Source organism: Narcine bancroftii, chromosome 3 (assembly GCF_036971445.1).
Source record: "Narcine bancroftii isolate sNarBan1 chromosome 3, sNarBan1.hap1, whole genome shotgun sequence".
In the NCBI taxonomy this organism is placed as follows: domain Eukaryota; kingdom Metazoa; phylum Chordata; class Chondrichthyes; order Torpediniformes; family Narcinidae; genus Narcine; species Narcine bancroftii.
The window spans coordinates 180,812,757-180,832,903 of record NC_091471.1 but is presented as its reverse complement, the minus strand read 5'-3'; the positions used below and the strand labels follow the sequence as shown (position 1 = coordinate 180,832,903).

Here is a 20,147-nt window from a genome sequence, read left to right as displayed (position 1 = left end):
ACTGATCAATACTTTCTTCTGTTTTCTGTACACATGTGAGAAATTTGTGCCTCTCAAATGTCACATTATGTTTACCTCTGCAGTATGCTTCAAGCTGTTCCATTATTTTTACCAGTTTAATTTTGTCTCCTTCAGCTAGAAATGTGAAATTATTATACACCTCCAGGGCTTTATCACCCACATGTAAGAAAACTGATGCTTTCACTTTATCACTTTTCTCATCAGCTCTGACTGCCACAAAATACAATTCAAAATGCTGTTTAAATCTGTTCTAATTTTAAATCTGACTGAGAGGTTTTCATTGAAATGTTTATTGAAAACAACACAATTGGATCTCTTCAAGATCACTATCATGTGCAAAATAAAAATCACAAAAACCCTTTGAAATCACTCACTGTCATCTAAAGCAAAGATACCAGCAGATCCATGCTCACTGGTCATCATATGGGTTTCAGTCTGTATCTGATGAGATGGTTTCAGCTTCATCTTGAGTGTCCCATAAGGCATCTTTTGTGCCATCAATTGCACAAGAGATCCCACACTTTTTGAATGATTTTATCAGTCTCTACTTTCATTTTGTCCCATGCCTTGAGCACGAAGCCATACAGTACAATGACTGATGCAGCATGCATGGCCCCGCCTTCTGAAAACTATTTTTCTGCACTCGACATCCATGTATTCCATTCCTCATGCATGTCGTCTTTGAATGGCTTGTTCAAGCAGATATTGAGAGGTTGCAATATAGACATCAAACCACCCAGGATAACTGCAATGTAAGTGTTATGCTAATCTACTTTCACTTTTCTCTGTTAAGTGGCTTGGAAGTATATCCTAGACCTGAAAATTCCGTTTTTTACATAAAATGCCTGACCATCCACAGTTTAACTCTATTTTCATCCATTGAGCCTTTCTCATGAAAATGTACAAAAATAACTGGAGGGAATTATATTTTCGGTTTAATTTTCCATTTGAAGATCACCATGGGTCTTAACTTTGCCGTGCATGATAACACCACATTAAACCTGGTCTTTTCGTGGACTGTATTCTGGTTTCCACAGTTTTAACATCTTTCCATTCCATTCATAGGCATTTCATCCATATTGCTAATATTAGCCACTGCAAACTGGTGTTTCTGATGGTTATGAATAATAAACTGGTGAAAATGTATAACTTTATGATCAAGATCTTTTGGTTGTTTCTGAGGGATTTTTTTGTCATAATACCAGATTTTTCCTGTTTATGAAATGGTTGCACCAGCCTACTGTAGCCTCAAAATCTTTACTGAGGTCTGGTTGCAACTTTGCCCACTGAAGTGCAAATGTTTTATTTTTGGGTGAGTATGTAACAATATTACTTCTGTTTACATACCCATTCTGCAATGTGCTTTTCTAACTCTGGCCAATGAGTGATTCCACTTCTCATGGAACATTGCCTTTTTGGTATTTATTGGCCATTTTGATCACTTTCAAATTCAAACTTGTGTCATGTATTGCATGGTTTCGATGGGGCCTCCATGGTAGTGATCACCTCCAGCCAAAACCCAGCAGATCAATGTGCGTGTGCAGTGAAGAGAATGCTGACACTAACAGAGCACACACTGGCAGTCAACTTGTATGCCGGACAATGGCCAATCTCAGGCATCATGCTGGTCAACTTGCCAGCTGAGATACCAGGAAAATTGGGGAGGGCTTGTATGCTGGATATCATAAAATCAGGCTGAAAAAGGGGAGATGACTTCTACTTCAGTTGATTTGTGCACCAAACAATACCGTATATACAAATGAAAAAGAAGCAGTCCCTGCAGAACACCACTGCTAACCAACCAGAATAGGATGCCTTTATTCCTACTGTTTCCTGTCAATCAGCCAATGTTCTACTCATGTTAATATCCTTCCTGTAATTCCATGGGCTTATGCTGTTCAGCAGCCTTGTGTGGCACATAGTTGAAGGCCTTTTGCATCTCCCTGTCTATCCTGCTTGTGATCCCTTTAAAAAATTGCAATATGTTTGTCCTTTAAGGAAATCATGCAATGAACTGATTTTTTATTTTATTTTTTATCTATTTATTTATTTATTTGTTTTAAATGCACCTCCAGGTATTCTGTAGCCTCATCCTTGACAATCAACTTCAACAGCTTAAAACATCAGGCTAATAGGTCTATAATTTCCTTTCTATTGCCTCAATCCCCTCTTAAACAGCAGAGTGACATTCACAATCCTCCAGTCCACCAGAACATGCCAGACTCCATTGATTCCTGGAACATGATTATCAATGCCTCCACAATCTTTACAGGTACTTCCTTTGGAACCCAAGGGTGCATTCCATCTGGTCCGGGAGACTTGTTTACCTTTCACTTCCCAAGTACCTTCTCTCTCATGATCTTGACTGCAGACATTTTTCTTCTCTGAGAGCCATGAGAGTCTGGTAAGCTACTAATGTCTTCCATGTGAAGACTGATCCAAAATAATAATTCAGTTCCTCTGTCATCCTTGTCTCCTGTGACAATTGCTCCTATATTGTTTTCTATTGGTTGTATGTCTTCTTTGGTCACTCTTTTATATATTTTTAAATAAAAGCTTTAGTATCCTCTTTGATATTGCTTGCTAACTTCCTTTCATAATTCATCTTTTCCATCCTAATTACCTTCTTAGTTGCCTTTCAAGTTTATAAGTTTCCCAGTCCTATAATCTCCCCACAATTTTTGGCTTCCTTGTTTGCCTCCTCTTTTGCTTTTACTCTGGCTAACTTCCCTCGTCAGCCACAATTTTCTAACTTTTCTTTCTTTTTGCTATGCATCTGTCCTGCACTTTCCTCATTTTGTGCATAAATTCCAGCCATTGCTGATCATTAGTTTGCTTTACCATTTGATTTTGGCCAGTTCCTCTTTCATGCAACTGACATTTCCTTTACTGAAATACTGACACATCAGAAAATAGCCTCTTTTCACATTTCAAACTGAACTCAAACATATTGTGATACTTCTTCTAATACAATAAATATTTTTTAAACAACTAGATTTATTAACTAAAGCAAACAGCCCTAAGATCAGAACGCACACATGCAGACCACATGTGGAGGTATCCATTTTGAATCTACTCAAGCTGCAACAGCATTCCCCAGATGCTACACACTCCATTTCTGACTCCTCCTGGTGGTAGCACTCTATCACTACAGTGATCAATACCTCCGATGCTCTTTTCATATACCTCCTGACCCAATTAATAGGACATGTTTGGTAGTTGTAATAGTTAACTACTTCCAAATACCACCTGAGATGAAATGAAATATTTTGGCCAATGTTGACTTTCTGGAAATACTGTCCCTTACACTTTCCTCGGCTGTTTTGCTGTATGAAACCATATTTCAGGAAAACACTTTTAACTATGAGCTTTATTCATTGTGCTACAGTATGGAAGTGTCTAACAAAAAAATTCTTCATCACATGAGGGTGAAAAGTTATTGTTTCATCCTACAAATGCTCTCCTTGCTTAGAATGTAAAACTTGCTGAGCACCAGATCAGAAATTAGGACCATTTGGTTTTAATTTGTAATGGTTCTTATTTATTAACCAATTCTTTAACTTTTAGTCTTTTGATGAGGTTACTAAATAATTGAGAGAAAGCCCGATGCATAACTGTGATTTTTAAGCATAACCTCCTTCAATTAATTAATAAAATGGAAAGGTAATTCTGATTAAATTGAAAAAAAAAAATGTACTCATTGGGTTTGACATAACAATGAAGGAGATGGAATGTTGAAGTGCATTACATAAGAACTCCAATATCAGTCACATTTTTCAATTATTTCGATGTATCTTGCAGCTTTTGCTTAAAGGTCAATATCTGGTAATTGCCCTTCACTATGATGGTTAATGATTCCTTCTGAATTTTCTATCACATTCACTGCAGTGTAATAACTCGAGAATGAGGTTAGCTAATGTCTGGTGCCAGGTACTGAATGAATTGTGTTTGTATAGGCATGATAATTTCATACATTGCTCTATTTCTCATCAATGTTTAAGAACAAAATGTCATCTACTGGATTGTGAAGTAGCCCATGAAAAACTAATGTGTTCATTCTCTACTTACTTACCTTCACATAGATTTAAAGCTATGCCCTTCAAACTAACCTCTGCCTCAGCAAGACCAGTCAGAACTTTGTTTTAACTTGTTTGTGGTCTCTGTCAGTAATGCTAACCACACCTGGGATGAGCAATATCCTTTGGCGTACAATTTATTGTCTCGTGCCATGGTTCATAGCTCCACTGGATGGGAGGCACTTTCAGCTACGAAGGTTAAGTATGGGATGGAGGGGAGGATTGGGGTCACCAGAGGCACTGGCCTCCTAAGAGGTGGAGAGATTCACTAATCCTTAATATCTCTGAAGGGACTTTCTTTTACTACTTTCTTTTCTGATAGTGTCACTCAACTAGCTGCACATCCATGTGTAGCTTCACAGCCAAATAAAGGAAAACTTTCCTCATGGCACTAACAATGAAAGCTTTGGCATGTAATTCTGACCTGTTGTTCTGCCAAAGAAACCTGCTCATTCAATTCAATGCAAATTCGGCCCAAACTGAGCTCCACTAGTTTTAAGGCAGGACAATTAGGATGGAGCAAGGAAAAGGCTCTGATCACCTTTCATCTATCTCACATGGGAAATATATCTGACATAGGAACTCCATGCTTCAGCAGGTCCTGTGCTCTGGTCTTCAATGAAATTCTGGAACAGCTTTGGCGTTCTTTCTGCTTCCATAAAATGGTCCTTGAAATTGGCAGGGTACTTTGCTGAGACCTAGAGCAAAGATTCTTTGATCATTTTCAATCCAGCAAACAGGGGAGAGAAAATTTGAGCCCTCATCTTGATTGGGAAGTAAGGCTAACATTTGCAGCCAAAAATAATAGTAGAATTGGTTTACACAGATCCAGCTAAATTTGAAAGTAAGTTTGATTAATACTTTTTGAATTTGTCCTCATTGCAGTCACATGGAAGGCTGGTTGGCTTTTGGACAAGTAGACGAGAGTGCACAAAGAGCAAGGAATGGCATAAAGTACTTCATCTTGGAGATTGGGTTGTAATGAAAGTGATTTCCTGAACCTGCAGTTTGACCCAAGGCATCTTCCTGGGATTCTGATGAAGAGGCCTGATCTTAGGATCTCTTCACATGTCTGTGTATGGAGCCCATCAATCCACCCACTCTTACCTTGCTTCAGCTGCTGGAGAGTTGTGAGATCTTGGAAAAAGGAATGTTAAACTTGACATATAACGATCGCAGACAAGAGAGAGTAAACTCTTGAGAGCATCTTAAAACTGGAATGAGTTGGGACTAGATTTCTTGTTTTGACTTTTTTTACCTGTTTGCTTTATATTTCATCCTGAACATGACAAAATGTGATATATTTAAATCTTAAGCTCTCAGTTTATTTGTCACATCATACCCAGAATGCTGAGAAGGGTTATTCTAAGAGAAAACTAAAAGAGTTATATCAAACATTCATACAGCCATGTATAGAGCAAAATATTTAGACTGTATCATTGTATTGAAAAGGGATGATCAATTTTCACTAAGCAATGTTTTGGTGTTCATTCACAGGAGCACAATGTCTGTCAATAAGAAACAGTCTTTAAGCCTTTTGGTGGGTGCTTTTACTCTTTTAAGCCTTTTCTCCGATGGGAGGAGGGAGAAGAAAATGTAACTTTAAAATTATTTCATCAACCAAATGACTATTTACAATTGTTCCAAAGGTTCCAGACCTCAGTGATAGGGGAATAGATTGGAGATACTGAGGCTGCAAAAGAGACTCCAGGATAAGTGCTTGGGATTAGGATGTCTCTAAGTGGTTTAAGAATATTCTTAAGGGGGAGGGTGAGCAGCAAAGGTTGTGGTACATGTTAGTACCAATAATATGGGCAGGAATGGGGTAAAGGTCCTCCAAAGTAAGTTTAGGGAGTTAGAGGTTGAAAAGCAGGACTTCCAAGGTGGTAATCTCTGGATTAAATCTGGTGCCAAGATTGTGCAGACAAATGAGTGGATGAGGAGATTGTGTAGGGAGCAGAGTTTCAAGAATATGGATTATTGAAACCTTTTCCAGGAAAAGAGTGACCTGTACAAATGGGACAGATTGCACCTGAACTGGATGGGGAAGCAATATCCAGGCAGGGAGGTTTGCTGATGTTGGGGTGGGTGAGGGAGTTAAAATAGATTTTGAGGGGGATGAAAACTAAAGTGAAGAGGAAGAGCAAGAGGCAGTTGGCACACAAGTAGGGACAGCTGGTGTGGAGTTTGTGTGGATTAACAGGCAGATGGTGCAAAATTGCAGACATTGGGATCGAGTTGCAATGCAACAGGGACAGAGTCAAAAAAAGGTGTCAAATATAGGACAAAAGGTTTTGTATTTAAATGCACATTGCATTAGAAATATAATGGATGACCTTGTAGTGCTGCTACATATTGGCAGATACGATGTTGTGGCCATCATGGAGTCGTGGCTAAAGGATGGTTGTCAGTAGACATGCTGTGGATGTGATATATTTGGACTTTCAAAAGGCTGTTGACCAGATGTCACAGGAATAAAGGGATCCTATTCTGCTTGGCTACTGGATACCACATGGACCACTTTTTATATTATATGTTAATGATTTGATTGCAAAATAAATGGCTTTGTGGCTTATTTTGCAGATATACATGTGCTGTTTACTCAATAAACCTGGTTCTGCCCCATCCTGTGACTGTCTGTACCCATGGCTTCTTAGGATCTCTTCACATGTCTGTGTATGGAGCCCATCAATCCACCCACTCTTACCTTGCTTCAGCTGCTGGAGAGTTGTGAGATCTTGGAAAAAGGAATGTTAAACTTGACATATAACGATCGCCAACACCACATACCCTTCCCAGAAAGCCTGGGTCACAGCACAGGATGACCTTCAAGTTTATTGTACATAAAAGCCGATAGTTCCATGACTCCAATCTTTCCAGATATTGATAGCACGTCAGTACGAAGATAAATGGAAGGGCTGGTAGTGAGGAGGAAATGAGGCTGCAGAGATCTTTAGGATAATGGGCAGAGAAGTTGCAAATGAAATGAAATTTTAGAAAGTGTACCGTCATGCACTTAAGTAGAAAGACTACAAGGGCAGACTATTATTTGAATGGGAAGAAAATTCGAAGTTTGGAGATGCAGAAGGATTTGAGTTCTGTTGCAGGATACACTAAGGTTAACCTTGAGGTTCAGTAGGTGGTGAAGGAGAATGCAATATCTAGAGGAATAGGATATAAGAGCAGAGATGTGAAGTTGAGACTTTATAAAGCACTGGTAAAGCCTCATTTTGAATATGGGGTACAATTTTGGGATCCTTGTTTAAGAAAGGGTGTGCTGGCATTTGAGAGATTTCAATGAAGATTTTCAAGAATAATTTCTAGAAAAAAGCAATTAGCATTTGATGGATGTTTGACGAGTCTTGGACGGTTCTCCTTGGAGTTCAGAAGAATGGGAGGGGACCTCATAGAAGCATTTTGAATGTTGAAGCCTAGGCTGAGTTTAATGCGGCAAAATTGTTTCCTTGTATAGAAGAGTCATGGACAAGAGGGCACAACTTCAGGTTTGAAGGGCTCCATTTAAAACAGAGATGCAAAGGAACTTCTTTTGCCAGAAAGTGGTGAACCTCTGGAATTTGCTGCCATTAGTGTCTGTAGAAGTCTGGTCTTTTGGTGTATTTAAAGCAGAGATTGATAGCTATCCAAAAAGCAATGGTATCAAAGTTTACGGGGAGAAGACAGTGGAGTGGTGTTGCGTGAGGGAATGAATCAGATTATGGAGTGCCAGAGTGGACTCTATGCTGAATAGTTTACCTGCTCTTCTGCTTTATTGGTCTAATCCTGACCTCTGCAGGAAGTTTTTTAACTAAATAATTTTCTTAATTGCAAAGAAAACCTGCAAAGATTGTAAATTGGAACTAAAACCAGAAAATATGGAGGACATTAATCAGGTTGTGCATCATTCATAGGCATAGAAACTGAATGTTTCAGCTTAATGATGTTGTCCTCATTGGATGGAAATCCTGAACTCCTTACCCAGTTACATTATGGGAGTACTTCAATGTCAGGATGGCAACAGTTCAGGAAAACAGCTCAATTTTGCCTTTCCAAGGAAATTTAGGATAACCTCTCTTCTGAAATCTCCAGTTCAAAAAAAAAACCCAAAGCAAATAAATATAAAATGAGCTAAGTAAAGCTAATGTGTCTGATCTGCCTACCACTGGCTAAATTTTGGGTGATCCTGCATCCTGCATTGTCATCGAATTAGCGTATTCAAGGCTCTTACATTAATTTAATCATGTGGAAATTTTGATCAGATTGTCCTACTGTCAAATTGCTATATTGTACACTTTTTAAACAATAAATAAATGCAGTGTAGTATTTGCATTCACACAGTTTGCTATGAAGCCACAAGCCCAGAAATTTGCTTCAGCTACCTTATCGCACTTGTGGGGAGGGGGTGAGGTTCACAGTTTATGACAGAACCCAGAGAATTTGGACATAACTCGGATAGTATTTTTCTGTTTATGGAGAGGGGTGAAACGCAAAAGTCTGCAGATGCTGTGATTGTCGTGAAAACACAGGAGTTCAGATATCGAACCATTCATAGGAGGCAGTGAGATATACCTACATTTCAGTCCTGAGCCAGGCTGCTGGAGATGTTAGGAGTAGATTCTGTCTGTATCCTTGAAGTGCCCACTGGGAATTCTTGGGGGACTAAGGAATTCTGTTCTCATTGCAATCTTGTAGACCCAGTGGACTGGTCTGCTCAGAAGGTTTTTGGCATGAAAAAGACCCTCAGATTGCTGGACCGAGAGGATATTGATCAGAAACTTCAATCATCTTCCAAGAGTTAATCTGTTGTTCCCTAAAGAGCATTCTTTAAGACATTTCTGCCATTTTATTTTAGCCTCATTGACCTTGGGTTGCCATTCTGACTGTTATCAGATCATGCATCTGCGATGGCAATTATAGTTAATGGCAAGGTAAGCTTATGGGTGGATGTGATATCCAGCTGAACATTTGCCTCTACAGGTAGTTTTCTGTTCTGGGCCAAAGACTTTGTATAAATATAATGGAGAATTTCCAGTACAAAATAAATGGAAAGCAGCTCCAACCTGACTTTCTCTGCACAATCAGTTCTCCTCAAGGAAGGAACACAACACTCCTAGCCTGATGCTTCTTCTGGCAGCTGCTTCTTGAAAGGGTAAAATTGGTACCATGTGCCAGTGTGGTAGGCTAACCTGTGCTCATTATACACCACTGTATCCCCCACTCCTGGCCTTCTGACAGTGGCCTTGGATATGCTAGCTCTAGCAAAGAGACTGGCACCAAAATTTTAAACTGGCCTGTGGGATCCATGTAAAGAACTGGTTTTTGAAGGCATCAATGCTGTCCATCAGACATTGTCCCAATTTCCTGCTGCAACTTTGGATGCAGTTTAATGGAAATCCTGAGATTTATTATTCAGAGATTACATCTTCTCCTCAGTAAAAGGGGATACCTGCCAGAGACAGAAGAGCTGCTGTGTTTTCTGCTCGCTGAAATTTGGGTCACTGCTGCATTGGTCAAATCTGCTTCTATCTTTAATGGAAGTAAAACAATTAGAAAGTTGCTGAAATTCTGAACAGGAAATTGCTGCAAACTATTGGAGGAAAAAAGCTGCTCCAATCAGCATTGTAATGTTTAAAAAAATAAGCCATGAATTACTTTGCAGTATTTCTATCATGACTGGAGTCTAAATAGGCTCAGAGATGCACTCTGGTTGGCTATAATTAGATTGCATCACATCACCACAGCAACATAGCACTTCAGAATACCACTTTCATGGCTGTTCAAGCTTCCTGTTAGTTGGTGAGAGGTAACATGCCAAAATACAATGTATTGCTGTGTGAATAGCATCATTATGGCCGTCATTTAAATTGCGTCTGATTAGTGTAAGTTCCAAATTTGGTTATATAATCTTGTTCTTTCACAAGAAAGAATACAATAACAATTTAAAAGTATTAATGCCATCGTCATGGTGCATTTACAATCCTAGGATTTAATCAAAAATGGACAAAACTTTAAAGGTTTGGTGCAAAACTTGAAGGCAGATTCAAAACCACCTGGGCTTTTAATTTTGTGAATGTTATTTTGCATTCTCCAGTGATCCTGCTCTGTGCAAGTTTTCACCCAATGTTGTGAATGGCACCTTCAGATATCTGTGGTGATTCCATGCTGGATGGAGGTGGGTTGATGGCAGCCTATTTGTCCATCTGTGAAAATAATTAGATGAGTTTATTAATTTATTCATTTTGTCAAATCCTACTTTCAACCTTCACCCTCACTGGGCAATTGTGGTGTCTGCAATGTTGTTGGAGGGAATGGACATACCTGGATTCAACTCAGAATGGTGACTTTAGTGCCTCTATGGCTGATGGGAGAAGCAGTGTCATCCTAATTAGATGCTCAGCAACTTTCCTTGGGAGTGACCATATTTAGCTATGTGAATAAGAGAGGTCACTGCCAGCTGAGGACAAAGCATATTGTCATGACTTTGCAAAAGAAAGAAAGAAAATCAGACAACTTATCCAGTTGCCATTACATGCTATCAGCTGCTCTGGATTAATAGCTACCACACTTTCTGCTTGTTGTTTTTTGCTTAATTTGTATATGACCAATTGTAAACAATAATTAAAAGTGCTGATTCTTATTGGATTTATTTTTCAAAAATGTCTTCATTATTGAAGACTACAGTCCAAGGAATAAGATAAGACAAGAATATAAAAAATGTTTTCAATATTGGTATGCAAGCTTAGTGCACACACAGCCATATCTAAGCCTATAAATACAAACAAATTATGCTGAAATGATCAGCATTTGTGAAAAGAGAAGTAATGCTTCAGACCCAAGACTCATTGGTCTGATGAGTCCTTGTCAAGCAGCCACATGGATGGAAATAAATTCTTTTTTTCTAAGTTATGACAATGCATGAGATCACCAAAAAAATTGTAGCCCTGATATAGCTATGGTATTATCAGCATGGCTGGTGGTGTGGACCTGGGAGAAGTGGCGAGAGAAGACATGTCTTCCAGTGCTCCTCTGCCGGTCCTCCTGTCTAGTCATCAGGCCAATGGCCGCAAAATTTTTGAAATCATTTGCAGGATGTGTCCGACGGTGTATTTTTTTTTTTTTTTTAAAGCATTGAAAAAACCAGAGGTCTGTGCCCTTGAATGACAGTGCCTATACTTGGGCCTGTCCCAAGTGTGGCAGGCTCTGGGAATAAGCAGGCCAGCACAGAGCACCAGAGCGGGAGGATGCCACACCCTTCCCATAGAGAAGGGAAAGCTGGTGAGAAGATGCTGTGGGGTAAAGAATCACTGCAGCCGGAGAGGAAGGGCATCAGGGACTGAAGAATTCACACCAGGTTGCAGGCTGCCTGAGAAAAATGGCTTGAGGAAATCTGATATTGAGACCCAAATTTGTGAGGGAACTGATGGGGAGCAGAGCCTTGGGCATTGATAGTTTCCTAATTGCATCAGGATTTTGGAACCAGGTGTCGAGGAGGAGACCTAGATGCTTGGAGTTTGGGTTCACCACTGGAATTGTCAGGAGGCCATACAACTATGTGTGTTACAGGAACACTGGTGACAGCAATATCAGAGGAGGTGCTGGAATCCATCTCTGAAGGGACTTGCTTTTGCTTCTTGATAGGGGTGCTGGTGGTTCCTTTGTGTGCTTTTACGGGCATATAAAAGTGAACAAATTTTGTATATTAATGCACATGACAATAAAGAAACATTGAACCTTTGCAAGCAACATATGTTGACCAGTGTAGTAGAGGAAGAAGCTCTGATGGGAAAGGTGAGTGAGCATATTTTGTAAGGTGAGATAGGTGAAGAAAGTTGGAATTCCAAGTATGTATGTTTAAAACAGTACAATGCTTCTTCTGTAAACAGCTAGGGAACAAAGCATCAATGTATAAGGCTAGATCTAAGAATGCAAAACTAGAATAACTTCAGTCAAATACTTTCTTGATAATGGAATCAGGAGAATAAATAATAGAAAAATAACAAATAAAGAATATATTTGTGGAGCAGTCAAGTCTTTGCTCATCTCGAAGAGTGGAGCTTAAGTAATTGCTACCAATGGCAGCAATTGGAATAACAGGAATTTTAAAGTTAAATTGAAATGAATGATCAGTATATTGACTTGGACATTGAAGTCTGAATATTCTAACGAGACTCAAAGTAACCCACATTCAGTTCTGATATGTAATTCCTCTTAATGGTCCCAAAAATAAAGCTACCAAATCATAATAGCTGTGGTGGGAAAAGAAAGCTGGTGTGATTTACAAATAAAAATGGATGGTTATCACTACTAATAGGTTAAATTGGCCATGCTAATGCTATAAATGTATTGGTAAGCGATTTAAATTTCTTTCAAATTGAGTGGCTGTCTGTAAACATGATAAATGATCTAAATTAAAGATTGGCTCAAGGAATTAAAGAGAATTTAAAGAATTTTTTGATGCCAGCACCTTGACATCTGTGTAGAATTGTAGCTATGTTCAAAGGTACTTGTACAGCAGCATCAGGTGGAACAAAATCCACACACATAGTAGAATCCTGAGCTAAAATATTAGACTGATACCATCACACTGATAGTTGGTGGAGCAGTTGAAGAAGCTGCATTGATCAAAACTGCAGAGAGCACCTGGGTTTCATCAGTTGCTATGGTGTTTTAAAAACAGATTTGACTGATTGGATTTGCCGGGATTGTGAGGTAATTCTCAAGTGAATCTTGGTCAACAAATCTCTGCTTTTTGTTCATGCAACAGGATTATTGCACTGAACTAGCAAAGAGCCTAGGTATTTACCAAGATAGATATGTCCTGTGCATATGTGCAATTAACATGAATAATGCAAGCCAACTATCCAATGCAGGGTGATTATTCATATACCAAACTCCCTTATGATATCACATCATCATTCAAAACACTTCAGGCCACTGTGGACAAGATGTTGAAGGAAATCCAACATTGTCAATGCAACCAAGTTAAGTATTTGATTCCAGCAACCACAAAGGAGGAAAGAAGCCAATCAATTGAAGAATTATTTCCGAGGTATCATGAACATGAATGGAACAAAGGGATTAATCTTAGTTATGGGTGGATGTAAATGATTTTAAAGGTAATCAAGGAGAAGGATTAGGTCATTTTTAATGCAAACAAAACTGAGAATAACATACTATTTTTCCTGAATAATATCCAATAACATGGCATATGTTGCCAGACCTCAACTACATTTGCATGACTGCATCAGTTACTGAGCTGATGAATAGCTGCTTAGGAAGGAACAAGAGAAGGGGTATGAACTCTGCAGGAGAATTCCATTTATGGAGTTGGAGCAGTTATGTGACTGATGATGGACAGGAGTGGACGGTTTTTTTATTGCATGATAGAGGGTGATAGAAACAATGTAAGATAGAGTGAGGCATCGGCAATCACAGGGTTCCATCAGTTAGTGTTAGACAAACTATTCATAAATAGTTCACTGACCACAAGCATTCTTGGGCACAAATCTGCAATTTGTACAAATGTGGTTCCAATAATGCAAGATGGAGTCGTTCTTCTGCCCTGTTATGGCTACGGTATGGAATAATGATTCTTCAAACCAAATGCCGGGGAGATGCATTATCAAGATCACTTTACATCGCCACTGACAATGAGAACATTGAAGGATACCACAAGACTAACATGATAAACATGAACACAGTTGCAAATGTACAATAGAAACCAAAACCTAATGGATTATTTAAATGGTTAGAGCTATGGAACCTGGAACATAGCAATAGCCTGTTGGCCCTCACGACCCTTAATACTAATTTCAAAATAGCCTATATTTAGCCACATAACCTTACTCCACTCCCCCAAATTCAACCACACACCTACACATCTGGGGTAATTTACAGTTTCCAATTACTTTATAAATCCACATCTTTTGCTGGGGATGAAATTGCATCCAGAGGAAACCATTGTATCATGGGGGAAAGGGTCAATATCACACAGAACTGGAAGAAGATTTAACCCAGGTTGCTGGGGCTGTGAAACACCATTGTGCTTCCAAGGTGTTAAATTCTTCATTCTTGTATTGGTATAGCTTGGTGTGGAATACAATTATTCTCTCTGCATTGTAATGTATTCTACATTAAGGTATGGTTAGGTCACAGTTAGTGCAACATTATTGCAGTCCCAGTGACCTGGGTTCAAATCCGATGCTGTCTAAGAAGTTTGTACTTTCTCATCGTGTCTGTGTGGGTTTTGTCCAGGTGCTCCACTTTCCTCCCACCCTTCAAAATGTATGGGGGTTGCAGGTTAATTAGGGTATTTGGGTAGTAAGAAGCCCACGGGCCAGAAAGTCCTATTACCATTTTGTATGTCTAAATTAAATAAATGATAATTTCTCACTCAATACTATATAAAGTCCCAAACATAGAAATTATATCACAATCAAATCACAAAAACAGCTATTCACAAAAAAATATTCTGGGCTTTAAACATTTTGGCTTGAATTTTCAAAGTAATTATCTAGGTTATTCATTACACCTTTCGTTTTTTAAAAAAAAAGCAAAAAAAAAACTTCAGAAAAATTCTTTCCAAAGCCAGACAGATTTTATATTCTTTCCACTCAAATATAAATGATCCATCATCATACCTTGGACTGCTGCCTTCATATAAGATTCTACCCCTCATTAGTTTGGTATTGGTTAATGCACATGGACAACTACTCTTCCCACTCAAATGTAGGAAATAATTCATCAGGTTGCTTTACTCTGCAAAGGAAACATCTTTTGAGTTATGGTGTAGTAGCAAGGATAGATATTTATAGAGCCAACATTGATTTAAATATCCAAATTGCTTCCTTCTATAATCTTGTATCCTCTTATAATTCTATAATTTTACAGTCCCATTATTTATCCAATTACATACTGAGGAAAAAATATGTTCTTCTGTATTGGCTTATCTGTCCTTTGGAGTGCAAAATAATGCAATTAGTATATTTAATCACAAAATTGGATGGTCTTAGCTTGAGTCATGTAGGTCTACTTGCAATTATTCTTCAGAGTGTATGTGATTTGCTAACTATGAACTGAATGCCTTCAGGAAGGAGCTGATTTGTGCAGATCATCTAACCCGGTAACAAAATTTCTATTTGATGATGATCTCAGCAAACAGGTGAAAGATTTGAATGAGCAGCTGAAGGCAGTGGTTGGCATGGTCAGAGGTTAAATAGCAAAGGCAAGAGAACCTGTTATGTTTCACCCTTATCACAGGTACGCGGGGAAATTTAAGTGGGTTATTCAAGGTGGTTTCCCGCTCAAAGCGGCAACAGCCAGCAGATCTTTTTTTAGGGCAATGCCCTCCATGGAGACAGCAGCAGCAGAATTTTCCCGCTCAAAGTGCTTTGCAGAGGTGGGCCCAGAATGCACCAGCCTGCAGACAAGGTGGGTCAAGGAAGTGAATGCTATGCAATTACAGTTGAGTGCACTTGATAATTTCAAGGCTTTAAGAGTTGGAGGTCGATTAATGCTATTCTCCAATACATGGTGTAATAATACCACTGACGCGTACCAAGTCTCATTGTTCGATTAATAATCATCAAACTTTGTGCAGGTAAATGCTCGTTTAATGTTCCATTGTACTCTTTGGCTTGGCTTCGCAGACGAAGATTTATGGAGGGGTAATGTCCACGTCAGCTGCAGGCTCGTTTGTGGCTGACAAATCCGATGCGGGACAGGCAGACACGGTTGCAGCGGTTGCAAGGGAAAATTGGTTGGTTGGGGTTGGGTGTTGGGTTTTTCCTCCTTTGTCTTTTGTCAATGAGATGGGCTCTGTGGTCTTCAAAGGAGGTTCCTGCCTGCCGAACTGTGAGGCGCCAAGATGCACGGTTTGAGGCGATATCAGCCCACTGGCGGTGGTCAATAAAAGTACTTGAATTATTGCATTTTCTTCTGAATGCATGATTTATTAGTGGTATTTTTGTTTTATTAATAAAATCTTAATAAAATAATAAGCATAAATGTTTGAAGAATTTAAGAATGTCCACTGACATTGAAATGGAATTGGCCTTGTGCTGTAAGCATTGGATATCTTTGGCTTGGCTTCGCGGGCGAAGATTTATGGAGGGGGTAAAAAGTCCACGTCAGCTGCAGGCTCGTTTGTGGCTGACAAGTCCGATGCGGGACAGGCAGACACGATTGCAGCGGTTGCAAGGGAAAATTGGTTGGTTGGGGTTGGGTGTTGGGTTTTTCCTCTTTTGTCAGTGAGGTGGGCTCTGCGGTCTTCTTCAAAGGAGGTTGCTGCCCGCCAAACTATGAGGCGCCAAGATGCACGGTTTGAGGCGTTATCAGCCCACTGGCGGTGGTCAATGTGGCAGGCACCAAGAGATTTCTTTAGGCAGTCCTTGTACCTTTTCTTTGGTGCACCTCTGTCACGGTGGCCAGTGGAGAGCTCGCCATATAATACGATCTTGGGAAGGCGATGGTCCTCCATTCTGGAGACGTGACCCATCCAGCGCAGCTGGATCTTCAGCAGCGTGGACTCGATGCTGTCGACCTCTGCCATCTCGAGTACTTCGACGTTAGGGGTGTAAGCGCTCCAATGGATGTTGAGGATGGAGCGGAGACAACGCTGGTGGAAGCGTTCTAGGAGCCGTAGGTGGTGCCGGTAGAGGACCCATGATTCGGAGCCGAACAGGAGTGTGGGTATGACAACGGCTCTGTATACGCTTATAAACAGGTTAAAAACAAGATGGTTAAAAACAATCAAAATCTTCTTGGTAGGTTCATCATTTTTTTTCTCATTTTAGGACAACTGAGTCTTGAATGGAATGTTGGAAAGTGTATTAAGATCCAATTATAATCTGACTGACAAGGCAATTGAAAGTTGGTGGTAAGTTTCTGAACAGTATAATCATGCAAATGAATCATGTGAGCAATGGGATACAAACCATTAGTCTGTTGATATCTGTTGCATTTTCTACTGTCAGTGAGATCACAACAGTTCACAATGCTTAGCCATCATCAGTATTTCAGCAAAGTGGATTGGGAGCCATATAAAATAATTTTAGTTTTCCATTTCTTTGCAGTGAAGAGTCACAGCAGGAATGTGAACTTTTGGAATTATATCTATTTTACCTAAATTAAAAAAAACACTTGGGAGTAAATAGAATGATAAGGAGGCAAGAACTAGAATTAGGTAGAAGTTGGCAACATGATCCTTTGAACCTATTCCACAATTCAGTTAGATTACGAGTTTTCTCGAGCCTCATCTGCATCTCACTATCCTATCATCCATCAAGTTCTGCCCTGAATACTATCAACAACTTGGCAGCCACAGCCCACTGGAATGAAAAATTCCAGAGAATCACAATCTTCTCTTCTTATTCTTAAGTAGTTAACTCTTTACTTTAAGGATCTACCTAGGGAAAAAAACATAAATTACATAGTATTAGGATACTATATTAGGAAGCAATATGGTGAAAAATCAGTTGCATTCTTCAAGGAATATCAGTAGAGTGGTAAATAAATTTTTCTCTCTGATATTGGACTTAGACTAAAAATCAGCCCAGTGGCCACACCAAAGTTCAATCATAACTGGAAGAAATGGCTCTGCTAGCTCAATGGCTGTAGCACTAGTCTTGTAAATCAGGGGTTGTGAGTTCATTCCTTGCTGGGGGCTCATTTTTGTGAGGGGCACTGGACCAAGTGGTGACTCTCTGCCTTCTTTATGGTAGACAAAGTTGAAGAATTTCATGTTGCATTCTAAATGTAGTATTAAGAGAACCTTTACCTACTGGTGGGTCCATTAAGAAGGAATGACTAGCAAATAGGAAATTAATTTGATGCAGCAAAAGATGTGTTAATACATTTTGGATTAACAGTGATGACAATGGAATAACTAATTGCAAGACTGGTTAAAAATACAAAAACATGGAAGAAGAAAAGAAAAGAATGTAAGTGAATAATTCCATGTAATTGGCAGATGGTTGGTAAGGATGGGCTTGAATCAATTGGTTGAGAAGAGCGGAAGGTGGGTTCATTGAAGATGTTTTCTCATGTGAGAGGATCTGGTACTGAGTTGCTGTTTGAAGATCATGGGATGCATATCTTATTCAGAAATGTGGCTTTCTTTCTCTGAGAAGGTCATGGTTCTTTGGAATCATCTTCCTCCAAGAGTGATGGAAGCAGTCTTTTAATATTTATGAAAGATATACTTGTTAAGCTGGAGGGGAAAAGGTTTCCTTGAGTGGCCTTTTCCTGCTTGTAATTCATATGTATGTAACTAGGTAAGTAAAGATGTATTGGAAGAAGTTTTAATTGTAAAAAAAATTACAATGTACTTTGCAAGTAAAATAAACTTGTTAAGTGTTTCAACTTTGGTTTATTTGAATGAATTCAACACTGAAGATTTATATGGTGCACCATGTCTCAGTTTACTGAGAGGAAATTATTCCATTGAGTTTTAATTCTCCAATGAGACAAATTTTTGATAGTAGATAGGTTAACTTGGGTCCTGCCTGAGAGAAAAATTCAATAGGAATCAGTCTAAGAGTAGGTTTGGGTTAAGAGGATTATAAAAGTGCAATGTGACTTTGAGAACTTTCATTGGAAAAGGTGCAAGAAGAGTGGTTGAATAGTACTCGCCTCTGATTCTAAGGAGAAAGTCTGATGTCCTCCTTGGAGGTCATCTAATGACTGACATTGGTGCCTGAGACAAACTGGCAATAAACTGTCAGCCTAGGTGACCAACATTCCATTGTTGAATAATGGTTGGCAATGCTGTCATTTGAATGGAGTTACTCTCTCATGGGGAAAAATATAATGCAGGTAAAGATTTTGTTTATTTATCTCTGTTAATGTTGATTAGTTTCTCATATGGAGCACCATTGGTAAAGATGGCTTTGCATTGTTTTTAAACTGTACTTTCCTCTGTACCTTTACTGTGTAACAATTTCCCCTGCCCTTTATTGCTTTTGTTTTATTATAAATGTTATGCACATGAGACAAAAAAGAGATGATGAATATAAAAGAATGGATAAATATTCATTATTGCACAATTCAAATATATGGTTACATCATACATGTGTGGCCATTTAAAAATGGATTTTGCAGCTTACTGTTGGTTTGGGTACTGTAAATAAATCTTGTCAAACAAAATAAATCTATAAACTCTTGAATCTTGCATAAGGAGACTGGGGAATGTAAAACATACACCATCAAAAAATGCTGTGCACTTTTTGACCAGCAAGTGTCACCAAATCACAGTAAGTTTCAAAATCATCCACCTGCTGGTGAATGTTGAAAGTGGATGGCTGAGAAATACGTGGCTTTTTTTTTAAACCCTTTAAGATCACAAGATAAGATCTTTGCCAAAAGGAAGGCAAAAACACATCAAAGGAGATTCCAGTGACATAAATCCAACAAAGGAGTTTGAAGAAATCTGCTATGTTGTGTTAGTTCTAGATATTTTGATATTGTGAAATAATTATGACTTGAATTTTAAAATTATTTTTCTAAAATAATTAATCAATAACTATTATTGCCCTCATGAAAACTTCATATGTTAATAAGAGACTGGAGATGCTGAAAACTGGTGGAAAAGCAAACAGCTGGAGGAACTCAGCAGATTAAGCAACTTTCCATGAAGCCTAAAGAATGACCATTGTTTGGGGCTGTGCACAAAAGTGCTGACAAAACACTGCAGTCGATGCAGCAGCCAAAGAAAACCAAAGGTGGTTGCTGTTTCGGGCCTGAGCTCTTCTTCAGGTTTGGTGAAAATCAGACAGATGACCAGATAAGAAGGCTTGGGTTGGGATGAGGCTAAGATAGGTGGATAGAAGTGGGAGGGGAAGAAGAGAAACAAGCTGAGGTGATTGGGACAGAGGGCAGAAGACTAAGAAAGTTGCTCTAAGATAGAAGGAAGGGGAGGGGCTGGTGTGGTGGAAGTAGGGAGACAGGTACAAGGGAAAGGGAGAGACTGGAGAGACAGAAATTGAAGGCCGATATTGATCCAGTCTACTTGGAGATTGTCAAGATGGAATATAAAGTGTGTTTTCCCCAATTTAA

At 39.1% G+C, this 20,147-nt stretch overlaps 1 long non-coding RNA gene across 1 annotated transcript in view; it reads right to left on the bottom strand.

Annotated features, from left to right (window-relative positions):
* Window positions 1-10,098: 10,098 nt before the first annotated feature.
* LOC138756315 (uncharacterized) overlaps window positions 10,099-20,147 on the bottom strand; it is a 31,940-nt gene continuing 21,891 nt past the window's right edge. Inside the window, exons 4-5 of the long non-coding RNA XR_011352983.1 lie at window positions 14,735-14,852; window positions 10,099-10,294 (exon numbers count right to left, since the gene is read on the bottom strand). This is a non-coding gene — a long non-coding RNA (uncharacterized lncRNA). The remainder of the gene's footprint in view (window positions 10,295-14,734; window positions 14,853-20,147) is intronic.